Below are 17,834 nucleotides of genomic sequence, written 5' to 3'. Positions count from 1 at the left end.
TTTTGTCATTTTTTTCCTGGACCTTGTTTACTGCAGCTTTTGTCAGCGTTAATGGCTTACTTCCCACCACTCCATATACCCATCCTTCTTTAGTATATACTTTTCCAAACACCAACATCTGGGGACACTCCCAGCAACTGGGTTCTCCGCCTGTTTGCCTGGCATTCCATTTGCACAGCAGGTAGTCCAATGTCACTTCCTTTGTTGCTCCTTTTTCTGGTCCGTCAGTTATGTACCGTAGTCCTTGAGTGTGCTGCCAGTAATGATCAAACATAGGAAATGTTTTAATGAAGCTATCCTCGTACGGGTATGTTGCCTTTGATCTCCACCGGAGTGTTGCTTTTTTCCCTTGGAATCTCCCTCGTGTCTGGAACAGTGCGAGATATAGGAGACATTGTGCCGTCGTTGCTGGTACTTCTGTAACTGCGAAGGTCCTGGAAGCGCTCATGGCATATGGGATCAATGAGCAGACATAGCAGCCATCCCATGTTGTATCCTTACCAATTTTCGACATGTGTTTGTACCACATGTGTTTATGATGAGTGCCGTACCAGTGAGATATGGGTCAACCCCATTAAACATCAGTACCAACACTACGCTTACCTCTCCTTACCTTTCCATCCGTACTGGTCGTACCACCTGACACACTGCTCCTTGCAGCTTGGGTAGGGGGAACATTCGTATCGGGGGTTGCAGAGACAAGCAGAGCTGAATACAGCTGCCAAATGACAGTGGCTAGTAGTCCAGTGGATAACATGAGCCACACGGTACTCAGAACAAGTTTTATTAGCACAGCCATGAGTATGTATATACACTTCTTACCACCCTGTCCAGTCGTTGATGAGATGATAAAGTTGCCCGCCTGAACATTGTGATAAAAAGCGTTATTATGTTAGTATTTGTAAGTACTTCAAGCACGATTCACTAAATAATCATTCAATGCCCATACAAATAACTCTTCCCAAATATTGCATATGGATCTGTTTCTAAGTATGGGTAGGGCGTTGTGGAGTTGTGGGTACGTTTCGGCTATGTACTCTATAAATGCAATATAATACACGCGCAGTTGCCTTGGTCTGGAGTGTGTGGGCCTTCGTAGTGCGTGAATATATTGATGAGACAGTGCTTCAGGGTGTTCAATGGGGGTAACATTTAAATCAACTTTTCAACCTACCTCTAACATTCATTCATACAAATTTATTAGATGCAGAACACTGCATGTGCGAATAAAAAGAGAACATGCTAAAACAGTTTTAATACAGTGTATTCTTAGTAAGATTGTGCATGATGTATGGTCATATCTACATCGGGACATCCTTCATCTTTTCCATGGGAAAGATGTAGGATGTCCTGAAAGATGTAGGATGTCTACAGAGTCCTGTAGAATTATGTACCGTTTAATAGTGATGTTCAGTTTATAGATTCAGTTAAAGAGATCAAATGCTTGTGAGCGTCTGTCATAGGGTGATGGATACGCTCTTGCTCGCTTGTGTTCATGGAAGTATCTACATTTGAAGTTATTGCTAGTGGGGTACCACTGCTATCTGGTGTGTCTCTCGTTGCTGTAGCGTTGGCCCTGTCGATGGTATGCTGGGGTGAGGTCGATGCTTTGTAGGGCTTGATGTCGTGGAGGTGGTTCCAAACCGTCTTGTTTTCTAGTTTGATTGCCCTATCTACGACCGCTTCAACTACGTGTGACCCTGTAAATCTGGGTGAATTCAACTTTCTCAAATAGTTTTAAAGGAGCACCTGGTCTCCCTTTTAATGGGCCATTCTGTTGTGGGCTCTTGAGTGCTGTCTGTTTCTTGGATACCGTTCTCTGACCTCACTTGTGTCCATCTGATCTGTTGAGAGATAAAAGAAGCCCTAGAAACAAGTGAACTGACATATTCGTACATTTCATTACGAGAACTTTGGCTGTCTCTTCACAATCCTGGATGGCCCTTGTGGGTGGAGCTAACGGGAGATGCATTTGGCACCGAGTCACCACCTTGTGGGGTGTGAGGTGATGATCTGACCTAGGTTTGTTCCGCAGCTCAAACAGAGCCAGGGGTAGGCAGTAAAGCCAATTATTTTTGGTACTTTGCTGTGTTTTGGCTATGCACTCTTTGAGGAGTCCGTAGAGGCGTTCGCAGACATCACTCGCCTGCGGGTGATATGCACACAAGAATTTATGCTTAATCCCTAACAATGTGGTAATATGTTGGAATAGTTCATTTACAAAATGGGGACCTTTATCAGACTGAAGGACCTTGCAGACGCCCCACCTTGGGAATACCTCTCTAATAAGAAATGTGGCCGCCCTTATGCCGTCCGCATGCGAACACAGCCCGCCTCTATCCACCTTGAAAAGGGGCAAACCACCACAATCGTATAACAGTAACCTTGGCATACGTTGATCATATCGACATAGTCGATGTGGAGGTGTAGGAAGGGACCTTCAGGCCATGGTATTATACCTTTGATCCCCTTAAGTGTGTGGCCGGAAGTAAATTGTTGGCAGGTGAGGCAATTACTAATAAAATTTGATACATGGGCATTTAATTCAGGGCCAAACCATGACTCTCCAATACGTGCCGTGATCACCTCTTTATCTGTATGTGCAGGGTGGTGTAGTTGTGTTAATGCTATTTGTAATAATGCAAGGGGCATAACTACTTTCCCCATATTGTTTTGCCTCCACAGGGCATCTGTAGGGGCATTGAGCACCCTCTTTTCACCCAAAGTTCTTTTTCGGTTTTTGGGGCTGCTGCCTGCAGCTCCATTACCTGTGTCTGTGGTAGGTGGCTATAACCTTCTTTCATTAACATCCGTCTTACCCCTCCCCTCTCTGTTTTTCTTGGAGGTCCCATACTTCCTCAAAATATGAGTCGTGTTTTGCTTAGAAGGCTGCTGCTTCATTCCCTTTTGATATTGGGTCTTCCCCGTTAGTGTGCGTTTGGCACTTCACTAATGCTAGTTCTGTTGGGTATGTTACAACCTCTATTAGTTCCCCTAGGAGGAGAGTGTGCTGTACTGGTGGGCCATTCGCCCTTCTGAACCCCCTCCTTAACCATCTTGCTAGGCTGGTATGTACTGTTGATGTTACGTAGGCACTGTCTGAATAGATAGTGCCCCTTTTCCCCACACTTTCCTTGAGGGCTAATATCAAGGTCACTAGTTCTGCTGCTTGAGCCGAGTATTGGGGAGGCAATATAACACATTTTACTGCTTCGCTTGTCCAATCCTCCCTTAATCTTACCACTGCCGCCCCTGTTCTTCTGACCCCATCATCTTGATCAATTGTTGAAGACCTGTCAATGTACAGCACCTCTCCCCCCTCAAGTGCATCTTTTTTTTTATTTTATTTTTTTTTATTGTGTTTGTTTCAAAAGGAAACTTTACAATTTATAACAATTCTTTCTGGCATATAAATCTTAAAATTCACGGTTCTTTTCATATTTACAGTAAACTTAAAAGAAAGAAAAGGAAAAAGGTAAGAGAAGAAAGGAAAAAAGGATATTACATCAATTCCATACGTAATTCCAAACATTATCATAATCATATAAACAATACAATTGGAGATATAAAAACTTCAGTTCAAATTAATTCATTTAGAGCAGAAATATCTTTCGCTATTACTTTTAAAAAGTTGGTCAAACTAATTAGCAGCTTATAACTGTTCCCCCACATACACCTTATTCCATAAACTTAACCTCGAAAATTCAGTATCAGAATACAAAAAACTCCCCAAATGTCTAGTTCTTAATACATCGAAATGTTTACAGTAGATCACCAAATGTTTCAGCGATTCGATATTACCATGTGTTTGACAAAATCTACAGTTCACACTCTTGGAAGCAATCTGTGCACCTTTATCAACCCAACTAAGAATGCGTTCATTGGTAGAGAATTGATTTAATCGAAACCGCATGTATAAATTCCTTTCTACAAAATTTGGAAATTGGAATATATACCTTGGTAGAACGCCCATTTTCCTTCTGAATGGTGCATATTCTTTATACATCTTAAAGTTGCCAATATGATCATATTGGCGACACCAGGTCAACAATTGAAATTTACGCTTGTTTGCAGGCAGACACAATATAAAATCATCTTTAGAAATATTAGTAACTTCTAAAATGCCATCCATTTTCTTAGCAAAGTTAGTATCGATAAGCATCCCTGTTTTATTATTAGGCTGAGATCTACATATAACGAATTCCTAGGAGGACTTAACATCTTTCTATAATTATTCAATTGTCTCCAGTTCCACTTGGCAGAAAGCGGTAACAGTCCTAATTCATGTAGAATAATTGCATTTGGAACCGATCTAGCAAGACCTAAAACTTTTTTCCACAGTTGCCCTTGAATCATATCCAGGAAATCTTCCATCCCAACCATGCATAAATCAAGAATGTATAGTATGCAAGGTTCGATCTTCAACAAGTAGAATTGAATAATTGGTATTAAGGTGAAATTACAATATTTTCTGGACAAAATACACATTTGAGATATCAAAGGTTTAATTCAATCCCTCAAAAGTTTTGACGACCAGGTCTTGGAATTCTGGTCTACGAGAGTATAACCTAAATATCGCAGCTCTCTAACCACTTCCAGCTCTTCCGTCCCAATTACCCAGTTGTATTTTTTAGTTATTTTCTTACCATCTGAACAAATCAGGATTTTAGACTTAGCTCGATTTAATTTTAGGTTGTGATCCTCTGCAAAAAGGTAGAAAGCATCCAGCTTATTTTGTAACCCAAACGGGGTTCTATCAAGGAATAATAAATCGTCTGCAAAACTAATACTATTCAATTTAAGATGACCAAGTCTCACAGGATAGCATATAATGTCTTTCCAAAGTATTTCAATCTGAGAGAGGTAAATATTAAATAATATTGCAGCCATAGAACATCCCTGTTTGAGTCCGATTTCAGTCGGAATTTCTTCTATTAATGTTCCTAATTTATTTACACGCACCATATAGTTTTTTTTTTTGTTATGGGAAAACACAGCTGTTTATTTATACATAACCCTCACCTTTGTGCAGGTAAACCAGATTTCGCTTAGGCTGTGGAAGGCTAGCCAAACTACACGCACCATATAGTTAGTGTTAGAATGTAATAGTGCGATCAACGCCACCAAATGTACTGGGATCCCTAAGTAAATCATAATCTTACATAATAAGTATCTTATGACAGTGTCGAATGCGGAACTCAGATCAATCGCAGCCATATAGACCGCTCCAGCTCCCTTTTTTTTTGTTTGACACTGAACAATTGATAGAATGGTAGCATTTAAAGTGCACCCCATATCTTTTCGGAAACCCGTTTGAAATTTAGACAGAATGTTATACCTAAATAGAATTTCTTGGAGTTCCTTTAAAATAAGCTGGGAGAATACCTTAGCAGAGTCATCAGTTATGGCAATAGGTCTAAAATTTTGAGGATCATTTGAGGGACCCTTCTTGTAAATTGGAACTATGATTGCAGAGCACCATGTAATCGGAATACTTTTTGTGGCAAAAATTGCGTTAAATTTAATCTTTAAAATAGGAGCCCAGAATTGAGGATCATGTTTCAACACACATGCTGGAATACAATCCAGACCAGATGCTTTAGTGTCATTTAATTTAATAATAGCTTCTGTCACATCCTCTATCGTCCAAGGGCAACATTCTAGCATATATTCCGAGTAATCAATAGAAGGAATATATTGAAAAGATTTAGGAAGTGTGAATTTATCGCAGATATAGGTTACCCACGTAGCAGCTAAAATAGAAGGTTCACATAAAAATGTTTAAGAATGCAGATATCTAATCAGCGACCAGATGTTCCTGGTATCATGAGCCAATATATTATGCATCATGCGCTGATTGTCCTTAAGTGCCATATCGTGCCTAAAAAGCCTAATCTCGTTCTTAAATTAAGAAATAACACGCTTCTTTTCTACACCAAACTCAGTAGAACTCATATTTAAACTCCGTAATTTCCTTATTTTATAATTTTTTAGGAGTTTTAAATGATAAATTCTTTGATCAAATACATGTAGATGTCCGCTCAAAGGCTTGGACGGAGTACGTTTGTGTGCAATATCTAGCAAATTAGCTTGAATAATGTTACTAAGTTTGACTTCCATTTCTGGTTTCATTAGCTCAGAACTCCAATTAATGGATAGAAAATGTACATCCTCCTTAATTTTAGAGATCAATTTACTACAAATGTGTCTATTCCATCTAATTGACAGACCTGGCCTGTCAGTCTCTATCAATCGTAAAGATTCTTCCTTATCTAAACTCCAATTTGTTATATTTAAGCTAATGGAAATGGCAAAATGGTCCCCATAACCAAGATTTAAAATTTGAGTTGGTTCACATAAGTTATACAAATGTGATGATAGAAAATAATGGTCAATATATGAGCTACGATCGTCACGTTTCCAAGTATACAAATAAGATCCTTGCTTGGGGTTGACTAATTGCATGTCCCAACCCAACAAATGTCGCACCCACTTTTGACCATTTATCGTGGTAAGTGGTAGCCTGCCATTTTCATTACACATTAGATGAGGTTCAGCCCTATAGCAAGAAGAATTAAAATCCCCACCTATGATAATCCCAACAAATTGTGTAGTTGCAAATATGTCTTCTATAATTCCATCTAGTACTTGCATTATTTGATCCCAAGTTGTACGGGCTCTGTTCCAATACAGGCTAATAATTACAAGAGTTAAGTCTTGAGGTCCCTTAGATTTTAATTGAATTACCAGGAGACTTTCATATTTTAACATTAACTTAACATCAAAATTACAGCGATTGTTTACAAGGACTGCAATACCGCCAGACAGCCTACCTTTTGGACCCCTGGTTGCTTCCATAATATATGAACTAAAGCCCTCAATGTTAAAGGGAAACATATGCATTGTTTCTTGCAGAAGAATTATTTCATGCTTTTTACAAATTTTCTCTTTCACAGACCACCTCTGGAAATTTGTAAATCCACAACAATTCCAGTATGTAATTCTAAGTTTGCCCTTGCTACGCTAATGCATCACCATTAACCTTGACAGTTGGACATGCAGTTCCACTTGAGCCAGATGTAACTCCATTTATTGCGACCACTAATGCAAGTAATTGCTTCAGTGTGTCAGCACTGATGTTGAGCTCTGGAACCACCTGGGTATTTACTAATTTAGGAGTATCAATTACAGGCGGGGTTACTAGAAATTCTTCTGCATCCTTAGTATTCATAAAGACTGATGGAGTAAGACCCAATTCCATAAAATTCACTCTTTGCTCCCAGACCATCTTCATGATTAACATCGACTGGAAACCACATATCATTCGATGATTAAAGTGATTGCCAAGCCGTATCCAGTCCAGATCATCTGAGCGAAGAGTTCTTAAGAGAGGAACAGATTGGAAAGTTTTCAACATAAATGCTCTGTTCAAACTAGATCTACCATTTATTTGCACATCACTTTCCCACCCCATAATGACTGGCATTCCAGGGACCAGTATCACATCATGTGCATCCTGTGCCAATATATCAACTGATGAGGAATCACCTTCTTCATTGATCAACTCTGGTTCCATTTGCTCATCATTCACTTAAGTTTTGGGATTGAGTCCAGATGTCACACTCGAAGCATGCTTCTTTAATTTTGCCAAAGATTTATTCTTTCCCTTAAGATCATGATCCCCATTCTCATCTACAATCATTTCAACATCAGATTGATTATCACCATTAGTCATTATATTTCTGTCTCTTTCACCAATTACCTCATTAATATTATCCTGGTTACCATCAGAATTGGTAATCAACGTAGTCAATTTCTTTTTCTTTTCAGTTTTCTTCCTATTTAGTGGGTAGAATTGTGAGAGTGCAGATTGTACGCCCATAGTACCCATACCTAAGGATAAAGAATTACACATTTTTGTAGGCAAGGGATTGCTATCTTTACCAGTCCTACTACCACTAGGACCATTTTCAGAGTTCAGATGTCTAATCTTTTGCGCACATTTTTTTGGCTTCAATATGTCTTTATTAGTATTATCTGGAATCAGATTCAAATGTGCCTTGGACTCATCATCCAATTGGTGAAGGTCAATACCCTTCTCCTCATCCGCATCAATTTCTATATTCTTACATGCACTCGACAATTTCACCTCAGCTCCTTTTTTAGTTTCGCATTTATTTTTTTTCTTTTGCATTTTGGGATTTGTTTCTCTTTGCTTCCCTTTTCTGTGCACGTGCTAAAGTTTTCTTCTCTCTCCTTGTCAATACCACAATCTGTTTTTCGCACTCACTATCGGAGTCATGATCATTCAGACTTACACTCATCTCTTCGTTTCTATCATCTGATAAGTCAATTAAATCCAAGAGCACTGATGGACTGTCTATTGCATCCCCACCAGGCACCGGCTCTACTTTCGGTGACAACAAGAACTTATTCCCATTGATGGATTCTCCTATAAGGGATTTTTTTACCACCTCAAGATCTAATTTCAAGAGTTTGATGTCACTGCTTAAGGTACCTATAGCATTTATTAAGGGATCAGGATATTTGGGTTCTGGGTTAGACAATCGACCTGAATTAGGAACCGCCATTTCATCATATGTCTTCAATTCAGCATTCACCATTCTTCCATCCCCAGGAGTTTGTGTATAACAATCTTTGGGAGCTAATCTGCTTTTATTATATACTAAGTTGGAAACAACATCACAAGTAAACAACAGCCCCTCTACTTTGTTAACCCTACACAGGAGCTCAGTTATAATTGCTCTCAAATCAATCAAGTCTCTGTGCGTTCTTTCATGTCCCTTATCTAAAAGGTCCAATATCCTGGTAAGAACGGGGAAATCTACACCAAAACCTGGAGCATCACGAGCTCGTAAATCCAATTCCTCATCCACTCTTGCATCTTCCCGTACATCAGCTTGATGCTTCAAGCCAGTCTTTTTATCAAATTGCTCAATTTGTTCACTAGGATTCATAAGAGGATTAATCATAGATACTGATGGCTTTGTAACATACTCCGAGGGTTTATCCTCAAGTCTATCTCCTTTGCGAGATTTTCCAGCATAATCACCATTCCCACTCAAATTTCCCGCAAAGGAGTGACAATTATGACCATAATGGGTTGGTAGACTGAACATGTGAACATCCTCTCTGCCCACCATTCTATTTGAGACTGGAGTGGATGGCCCCATAGAGAATCTCATTCTCTTACCCACTTCCATCTCAATGGCAGGACCGAGAATGGAGCAATCATTCAAGCCTCCTATCCCTCTGCTAGAACGATTTTTTGAATCCAGCTTGCTTCTCATCCACTCATCAAGCACTGTCTCACTGGGACCAGTACAAGCAGGCAAGATGAATTCATTCACCTCTTTGACATTATATTTGATAGGGGAGGAGGCAAGATAGGTGGAGGCTCGAAGTACAATTTTGGGAACATCCTTAATTATGCCACTCTCCTTGTTATTGCTGTGCATCTGATCGATTTTAAAGGCTTCAAAGGATGCCACACCATCCTCGTTCAAACTCTGTAACTGTTCAATTTTTGAGGCATTCAAAGTGACCACTCCTGCATCATTCGAACATGAGGCCTCCTCATTTTCAGAGAAATTCAAGAATATTACACCTTCCTCCATCATGTCCAGAAGTTGAGACGGATGATTGAGACTGTGTAAACTACATTCATAATCTATAACCGCTTCCTGATTAACATTAAAGTTAGCAGGATCTTCATACGAAGATCTTTCGTTTGATAAATCAATAGATGCCATAGCTGGACTCAACACCCCCTTAAGCTTCCTGCCACTTCTAAGCCCATTAACCATTTTCTTGGGGCTAAGAGCAGCAGCTTGTGTAAACACAGTTCAAAGGCTATACAGTGTACAAACACTTAACACCCAAAAACAAATTCACAAGTTACAAATTTGGCCTGATTAATTACAGGCCATTGTGTGAAATGTATGAAATAACAAAAAAGAAAGAAAAATTACAATTATTACAAGCGTGTTAACCGCATACCCGCCACCACGCCAAACAGACCAACAGCCACTTCTTCCCACTTCCGATGCGCACGCGCGATGCGCGAACGCGACGCTTGAAGTAGGAAGCGGCTTCGGGGCGGGCTGGCAGGGGGCGGAGCAAGCAACCACTGTGAGCAGGAGAAGAGAGAAGAAAAAAACAAAGGCGGGATTAATAACTTGAAAAAGACCGCCAACAGAGTGAATATACAGGTAGAAACCGCGGTAGAAAACTCGGTTCGCAGTAAGAAACACACAGAAAATGAGTCCACAATGTCAATCACCTTGTAAATGCGACCAATGTTGTGGCCAAAGTCAAAACGTGTGCGGCTTCCACTTGCCGACGGCGCGTATGATTCAAAAGCAATTCCAACAATCCAGGGAAACGTTCACGAAGCAGTGAGCAGTGAAGCAGAGTAACACAGCCCAACAGCCACTTCTTCCCAATTCCGATGTGCGCGCGCGATGCGCAAACGTGACGCTTGAAGTAGGAAGTGGCTTGAGGGTGGGCAGGCAGGGGGCGGAGCAAGCAACCACTTGTAAATGCGACCAATGTTGCGGCCAAAGTCAAAACGCGTGCGGCTTCCACTTGCCGACGGCGCGTATGATTCAAAAGCAATTCCAACAATCCAGGGAAACATTCAAGAAGCAGTGAAGCAGAGTAACACAGCCCAACAGCCACTTCTTCCCACTTCCGATGCATCTTCCTCTACTTTGCGTGTCTCTGCGTAGTACACAATAGCTTTTGTACAATCATGGACATATTCTCCTTCTTCAACTTCTTCTGCCAGGAAGTGTGCTGGGTTGACATTCTTGCACCTCACTATCTTTAGTTCAGGTCGTGAGAGGATAATTTCATATCATGTTGCTCTCTGTGTTGTCAGTGTGCTCTTTGGCTCGTGCAGAATCGCGAAGAGGGTGTGCTCTACATAAAGTGTTGTGGAACATCCCATAGTTATTGATGATGCTTTTTCTACACCGAAAGCTGCAGCAGCCAAGTGTTGTTCGCAAGAGAAATGCACTGTCATTACTGGGTCCAATTGCCCGCTGTAGTATGCAACTGGTTTGTGGCCCATACTTGTCCTTTGTGTGAGTACTGCTTTCATTACCACCCCATCAGAGTGTGAGAATATAAACAATTATTTTTTATAATCAGGGGTACCCAAGACTGGTGCTGTTGATATTGCTTCTTTTAATTCATTGAACGCGTCCGTCATTTCCTATGCCCAACCCAGCTTCTTCTCTCCCCTTTGAGCTTCCTTGAGGGCTGTAGGCAGAGGTCCTGTGTAGGCGCTGTAGTCAAACACCCATGCTTTGCAATAGTTGCATAGACTGAGGAACTGTCTGTGGTTGTGGTGTGTTTAGTATTGTCTGTGCCATCTGTGGTGCTATGTGCCTGCCCTTTTGAAATATTAGTTGACCTATGGACAGAACGTCCTCCTGGCAGTATTGCAATTTTGCCTTGTCTACCTTGTATCCTTTCTCTGCTAAAACAGTGAGCATTTTAACTGAGTCTTTCCAGCACCCAGCTTCTGTGGAGCTGTAAATGAGGATATCATCCACATATTGCAAGATCATACTCTGTCTCAATTTTGCCTAGATCCATCTGGATCACCCTGTTAAAAATGGATGGTGACCCGCAGTACCCTTGGGGCAATCTGGTGTGTTTCCATTTTGTATTGCGATACATAAAGCTTGTTAGGTCTTGTGAATCTGGGTGCAGTGGTATTGAGAAAAAGCCATTTTTTAGGTCAATCACGGTGAACCGTGTAGCCTCAGCTGGAATGCTGAAGAGTATTGTGGCCGGGTTAGCTGCTACTGGATATTTTGCTTCAACAATGTGGTTGAGGGTTCTCCAATCTTGTATGAAACGCCATGAACCCCCGTTTGCCTTGCGGACGGGGTACACAGCAGTGTTGCAGGGGGATTCTGATGGGACCAGGAGGCCTATTTCAATGAGGGCACTTAATGCCTTCATCTGCTTCCTTCGACAGTGGGTATTGTCTAACTCTGGGCAGAATTGCTCCTTTCTTCAGTTTTATTTTTACTCCCCCTATGCTTTTAATACACCCTACATCATAGGGACTTGTTGTCCATAGTGAAGTGGGTACCTTTGCTAAGTTTTCCTTGCAGAAGGGGGGTGGTGCTGGGAGGGGTGCTTCCAATGCCATTGCCATTTTTTTGGGCCACTTCTCTGTATGTTAATCGTAGCCAAAAGTACACACTCATCCCCAACATCATCTCACTTGTTCCCTTTTCTTGTGAGAAAAGTTCCTCGTCTGATACCTGAGTCAACCGACACCCTTCTGATAGCGCTATTACTGCCCTCCATGCCTTTCTTTCATCGTCTAGGGTATGTACTGCAATCCAATCCTCCCTTGCCACGATTCCTTCTAAGTCTATTAACACAAATGTTCCTTCTTTCTTATCTGTTGGCGTCTCTGGCCTAAAGAGGTACTGACCTGGTCTTCTCCACACTTTCCCTGCAATCCCTGGTAGCCATGCCAATGCCATGTCTCTCCCGTACTGAAATACTTCCAGGTCTACAAGCTCCCCCCTTTGTATGCTTTTGCCACAGTAAGACATTTAGTATTTGCCTTGCTGTGAGCATGTGTATGCCTGATGTGGAGCACACTATACCTTTGTCTGTGAAGGAGAGGGTCATGTTCAGTCTACTCATTATGTCACACCCCAAGATGTTTACAGGCGCATGTTTAGAGTAAAGTAAGGGTAGTGATAAATATAAAAGATAAGGAGATGTTATCAGTGAATGGAACCACTTCTCAAGCCCCAAAAAAATCCTTGTGTGGCATCGCCTGACAATGTGCATTTTCCCTCCTGTACGCATGACCTTGTGGCCCCGTGTCGACCAGAAAGGAAAACGTTTTGTCACCTATCACCACCTTTATGCAAGGTTCCTCCGCAGGGTTAGGTGTTACCGATAGGATGGGAAACAGCAAGGTAGTCTGTGTGCTGTCCTATTGTGGGTATAGGGAATGCCCGTTCCCAGTGTAAGGGTTGTGTCCCATTATTGTAACCCGTCCCATTTTCGTCATTGGCACCACCGCCACCGTTTCCATTGGTTGCTGTAAGCCGTCCTGTAATTGTGTCAGTTGCTGTGCCGTTTGTATGTTTTGCTGTTGCTGTTGTGTTTGTTGCTGTGTTGAGGTTGTAATGTCCCTAATATTGTTTGGTCTTGTGCCTGTGGCAGGGATATGCTTTGCTGTTGCATCATTGGCTGCTGCCCTGCTTGTGGGTATTACCCGTTCTGGCCCCCTTGGTAGTTTTGTTGTCCTTGCTCACCCCACCCTTGTTGTATTGCTCTGTATCTGCACGTGTGAGAAATGTGGCCTAACTCTCGGCACGTCCAGCATTGGGGTGGTTCTCACGCCTGCCATGGGAATCCTCCTCCACCCTCCCCTTGGCCTTGCAATCCCTGATGTGGGTAGCCCCGGAACCATCCACCGGGATAGTGTGCTTGTGGCCCAAAGCCCTACACCCTAGCATGGCCTCCCCTTCCCCTAGAGTTTTGCTGGTACCAGCACATACCCATGTATTCCCCCCCCCATTGGTGGTTGGTACTGCTGGGCTGTGTTATATTGTGGCAGCTGCTGCTGGAGCTGTGGTTGGGACACTGCTGTCTTGAGTCAGTGGTGCAGAGCTGGTTATTACTGCCCCCTCTAAAGCGTATTTCGACAATTTCTTCTGCACTAATTTAGCTTTGTCTGCTTTTCTATCCTCCACCTTTTGTTTCATCTTCTCCTGCAATAATATACAATGGTCCACTATTGTTAGCTGTATCTCTGACCACGCCTTTGCTTCCATTCCCACTAATTTCTTCAGTTGTCTTTGCACTGGTTCTGGCAACCCTTGTATTAAGATGTGATAGAAGATAGCTATTGTTTTGTCCCACGGCTCTCGAGTTTCAATGCGCCAAAGCTCTTGAATGTCTTGAATGTAGCTAACAGGATCCTCATCGTCACGCATCTTGCGTGACGTGATTGCCCCTATGTCTGAGGTGTCAGGGTATTGTGTCCTTAGTGCTTGCCATACCGCATGCCTGCAATTTGCGAATGGGGACCCGTCATGTGTTGTGTTTTGTGCCATCACCCCTGGGACTCCCGCCCTCTTCCTGATGTCATCTGCTGCTCACCAAGTATTGATACTAGCAACCCCTTGACGTCCCCCACTGCCAGCCTATGCCCTGCCGTCAGTTTTTCCATTTCCTATATCCACTTTCCTGCTCCTCCACTTAGGGATGGTAACCTGTACCTAATGTTTTTCTTGTCCGTGTGCTTCCAGGGTACATATTGTGGCCTTGTCCCCCCCTCTCTCTAATAATGGCATCTGTGAATATTCAGCCCTTTCTTCAGGTGACCGTCTGTACTGTCGTATCTGGATAGGCCCTCTCTCATCTTCCATGTCCGTTCCCATGTCTGTGATGTCTATGTTGTGTGACCTGCGTGGGACATCCTGTGTTCCGGTGTCCGCCCCGCTGACATGTGTCCCCTATTGTGTGTTACAGCTGCCCCATCTCTTCTGTGCCCGGGGAGGGCTTACAGCCTATTCGTGTAGGGTGTGTGTGGTGCTACTGCTGCTGCCGTGTCCTCAATCGTTTTGTCAGTGTGCTGTCCTCTGCTCCTTTCATCTTGTGTCCTACATTCCCATGACATTCCCGTATATGTTCGTGTAATGTAAAGTTTGCTTAGCCCTTCCTTCTCTACATCATTGCTACCTTCCTCTTCCTCACTACATAATCCATCTGAGAATGTCAATTTGCGTGGGAGTGGGAAGCGCACCGTTACGCTTTTGAGATCAATGTTTGTAAAATTAGCTGCCTTCTCTTCTCCCCCCTCCTCTGCCCTCTGTGATATGGCCTTCGTAGGGTGCACCCCAGCCGTTCCCCTGCTACTCCCAGTGTATCCCTTCTGTACCCGTCGGGTCTGTTGCTCTTCCCGTTCTATCTCGTCCGCCCTTGCCCGATCCAGTTCTTCCATTATTTCTTCACTTACCTTTTGTAGCGCTCTTTCAACTTCATCTCTGATTTCGTGCTTCCCCTGCCCTTGCTAACCTCAACTCCTTCAACCTGCCTTCCTCGTACTTGCATGTGTTTTCTAACAATATCTTCTGCCTCCAAAATGCCATTTCTCGTTCAGCTTCCACTCTTTCCTTTTCTTTTATTCTACGTCCTTGTCACACCCCTCGAGTATCACACAACTCCTTCCTAGCCACGGAAGCCGAATGAAGTTGACCCCTCCCACCTTGGTTGGCACGGGATCCTGATCATATATATGTATATATATATATATATATATATATACACACATACACAGGACCAGGAGACAGCCTAAGAGGGTTTGGGAGAGGTTGTGGATAGGTAGGGGGTGTTAGGACCACCAGGTAGAAGGTTAGGGAACTTGTAGTGGGATAGGGAAAGGGAATGAAGGGGAAAAACATACAAGACGCCTAAGCATGAATCATCAGTAAAACCTTCTTAATTAGGATTCATGCTGCCTCCTGTCTTCCTAGATAGCCATAACATTGCCACAAACATAAGCACACAAAGCGTTGTTAATGGCCATGAACAACATATAGCAACATCTTAACATAAAACATAGAATAAGCCACAGCAATCTACTGGAGCTCCGAAAGCGTATGTGAATCAGCATTAGACTCCTGCCGTGACTACATACCGCAATAATGCTTGCGTGAACATGACTGACTGGGTTTTAACATAATAACAAGAGCAAGCAGCCACAAACAAGTTAGCAATACTTGAACAGTTCCAAAATATGTTTGCTGCTCATGAATACTCCAAATGAAATTGTGCCCGAGAGTCTATATGCTCCAGAGCTGCCTCAGAGCCTTTCTGTGGAACCTAGTTATTCTCCAGTGCCCCAAAAGGCGTAGTTCATAAACGTGAAGAAACAAAAAGGTGTCACTGCACCACCATATAAACATGCACGTTGTCATTCTTGCAAAATGTACTTAATTGCCACGTATCTGAAGCGTGGGGGTGCTCACAAGCACGATCCCAGGCAAAGTGTAAATTTGCGTTGGCAGCCTTGCCGCAGCATGTGTCTCCACCGGAGACCGTGTAGAGCGTCCTTCACTGCCCAGGCCCCGCCCGCTGCACTAGCAGTGTACCGGAGCGAATGTCGTGGGGAGAGAGAGCGCCTCAGCATGGGTTCACTGCTGGACCCGGGCTTCCTTGCAGTCTTCTTCCTCAACGTAAACGCCAACCTCCTCCGACTCGTGCCTGCATACAAAATCACCAACAAGCAGCACAGATCGGGGAGAGGCTTAAGAGCCAACATGATTGCAAATTGCCCGCACCTGAACCCAACGGACAAAAGGATCATAGGAAATGTAGTTTTATAGTCTTTTTCCCATTCGCAGCTCCTCCAACCTGCGTTTTCCATGTGCCTAGCCCCATTTTCTTAACATTACCCCCTCTTCTAAGTCCCCGGCTTACTTGGATGAGAGCGATGAAATAGTCTTACCAGGTGATCTGCATGTACTGCCTCAGCAGGTTCCCAAGAGTCTTCCTCCGGACCACAACCTACCCAAGAGATCAGATACCACAACTTGGAACCTCGCCACTTGGAATCCAAAATTCATTGTACTTCAAATTCTTCCTGCCCATCCTTCATTATTCCTGGAGCCTTCCTTGTCGCCACATCATGAGCTGCAGATTTAACCAAAGGAACGTCGAAAACTGCATGAATCTGCATGTGAGACGACAGTTTTAACTTCACAGCCGTATCTGACACACAACGTTCAATAGTATAAGGCCCTATAAAACAAGGCACAAACTTGTGAGATCCAAACAATTTAATATTTTGTGTGGACAACCACACTGTCACCCACCACATACTTGGGACCCAACCATCTCTTACCGTCGGCTTGCCTCTTGTAATTTCCCTTCTCCTTATCTAGATTCTGCCTTCTCCTGTATTGCTACAAGCTCCTGTGTGTGTTCCGCTACTGCTGGGATTCTGATAAATTTAGGAATTTCCTCCGGTAACATTTGACAATCCTGCCCAAAAATACAAGAATGAGGTGACATTCCCAAAGAGTCGTGCTTAGCATTATTATAGCAAAACTCTACTAACCAAAAAGAGCGTACCCAGGACATGTGACCTTCAGCCAAAAAACATCTAAGGTATTGTTCCATAGTTTGATTTACTCTCTCTGTCTGCCCATCCGTTTGTGGATGATAACTGGTGGATAAAGCACAGAAGATTCCAAGCAATCGTCAGAAAGCACGCCACAAGCGAGAGGTAAACTGAGACCCTCGAACAGATACTATCTTCTGAGGCAACCCATGTAATCTTCCTACAAGCTGCAAAAATAATTCTGCCAGGGAACTCGGACTTGGAATACCATCACATGCTATGAAATGAGCCTGTTTTGTCAAGTAATCTACAACCACCAAAATCGTGTCACAATTCTCATTCTGTGTTAACTCTGTGAGAAATGGATTCTGGGGCGTCTCCAGTGGCTGTAACAACCCTCCCTTCTTCAAATGATCAGCCTTTGCCCCACACAAGTCTCACACTTAGTCACATAGTCCTGTACTTGTGTGGTCGACCCATCCCACCAAAAGTATCTTTGTACCATATCTTGTGTTTTCCTGATTCTGCCATGTCCCACTATTTATTTATTTACATTTTTTTTTTAAAGCGCTCACACAGCCCGCGGGCATCGAGGCGCTGTTACAGGAATTGTTGTATTTGTTTGGGTTGTCTTAGTTGCGTATTTATAACACGCTTAAACACCCAGAGGTTTCTAAGCAAGGACCCGGGGATCGAA

The sequence above is a fragment of the Ambystoma mexicanum genome, chromosome 3p, assembly GCF_040938575.1.
Source record: "Ambystoma mexicanum isolate Mex_15411 chromosome 3p, UKY_AmexF1_1, whole genome shotgun sequence".
In the NCBI taxonomy this organism is placed as follows: Eukaryota; Metazoa; Chordata; class Amphibia; order Caudata; family Ambystomatidae; genus Ambystoma; species Ambystoma mexicanum.
The sequence above is the reverse complement of the archived record's forward strand: the minus strand, read 5'-3'. Positions refer to the sequence as shown.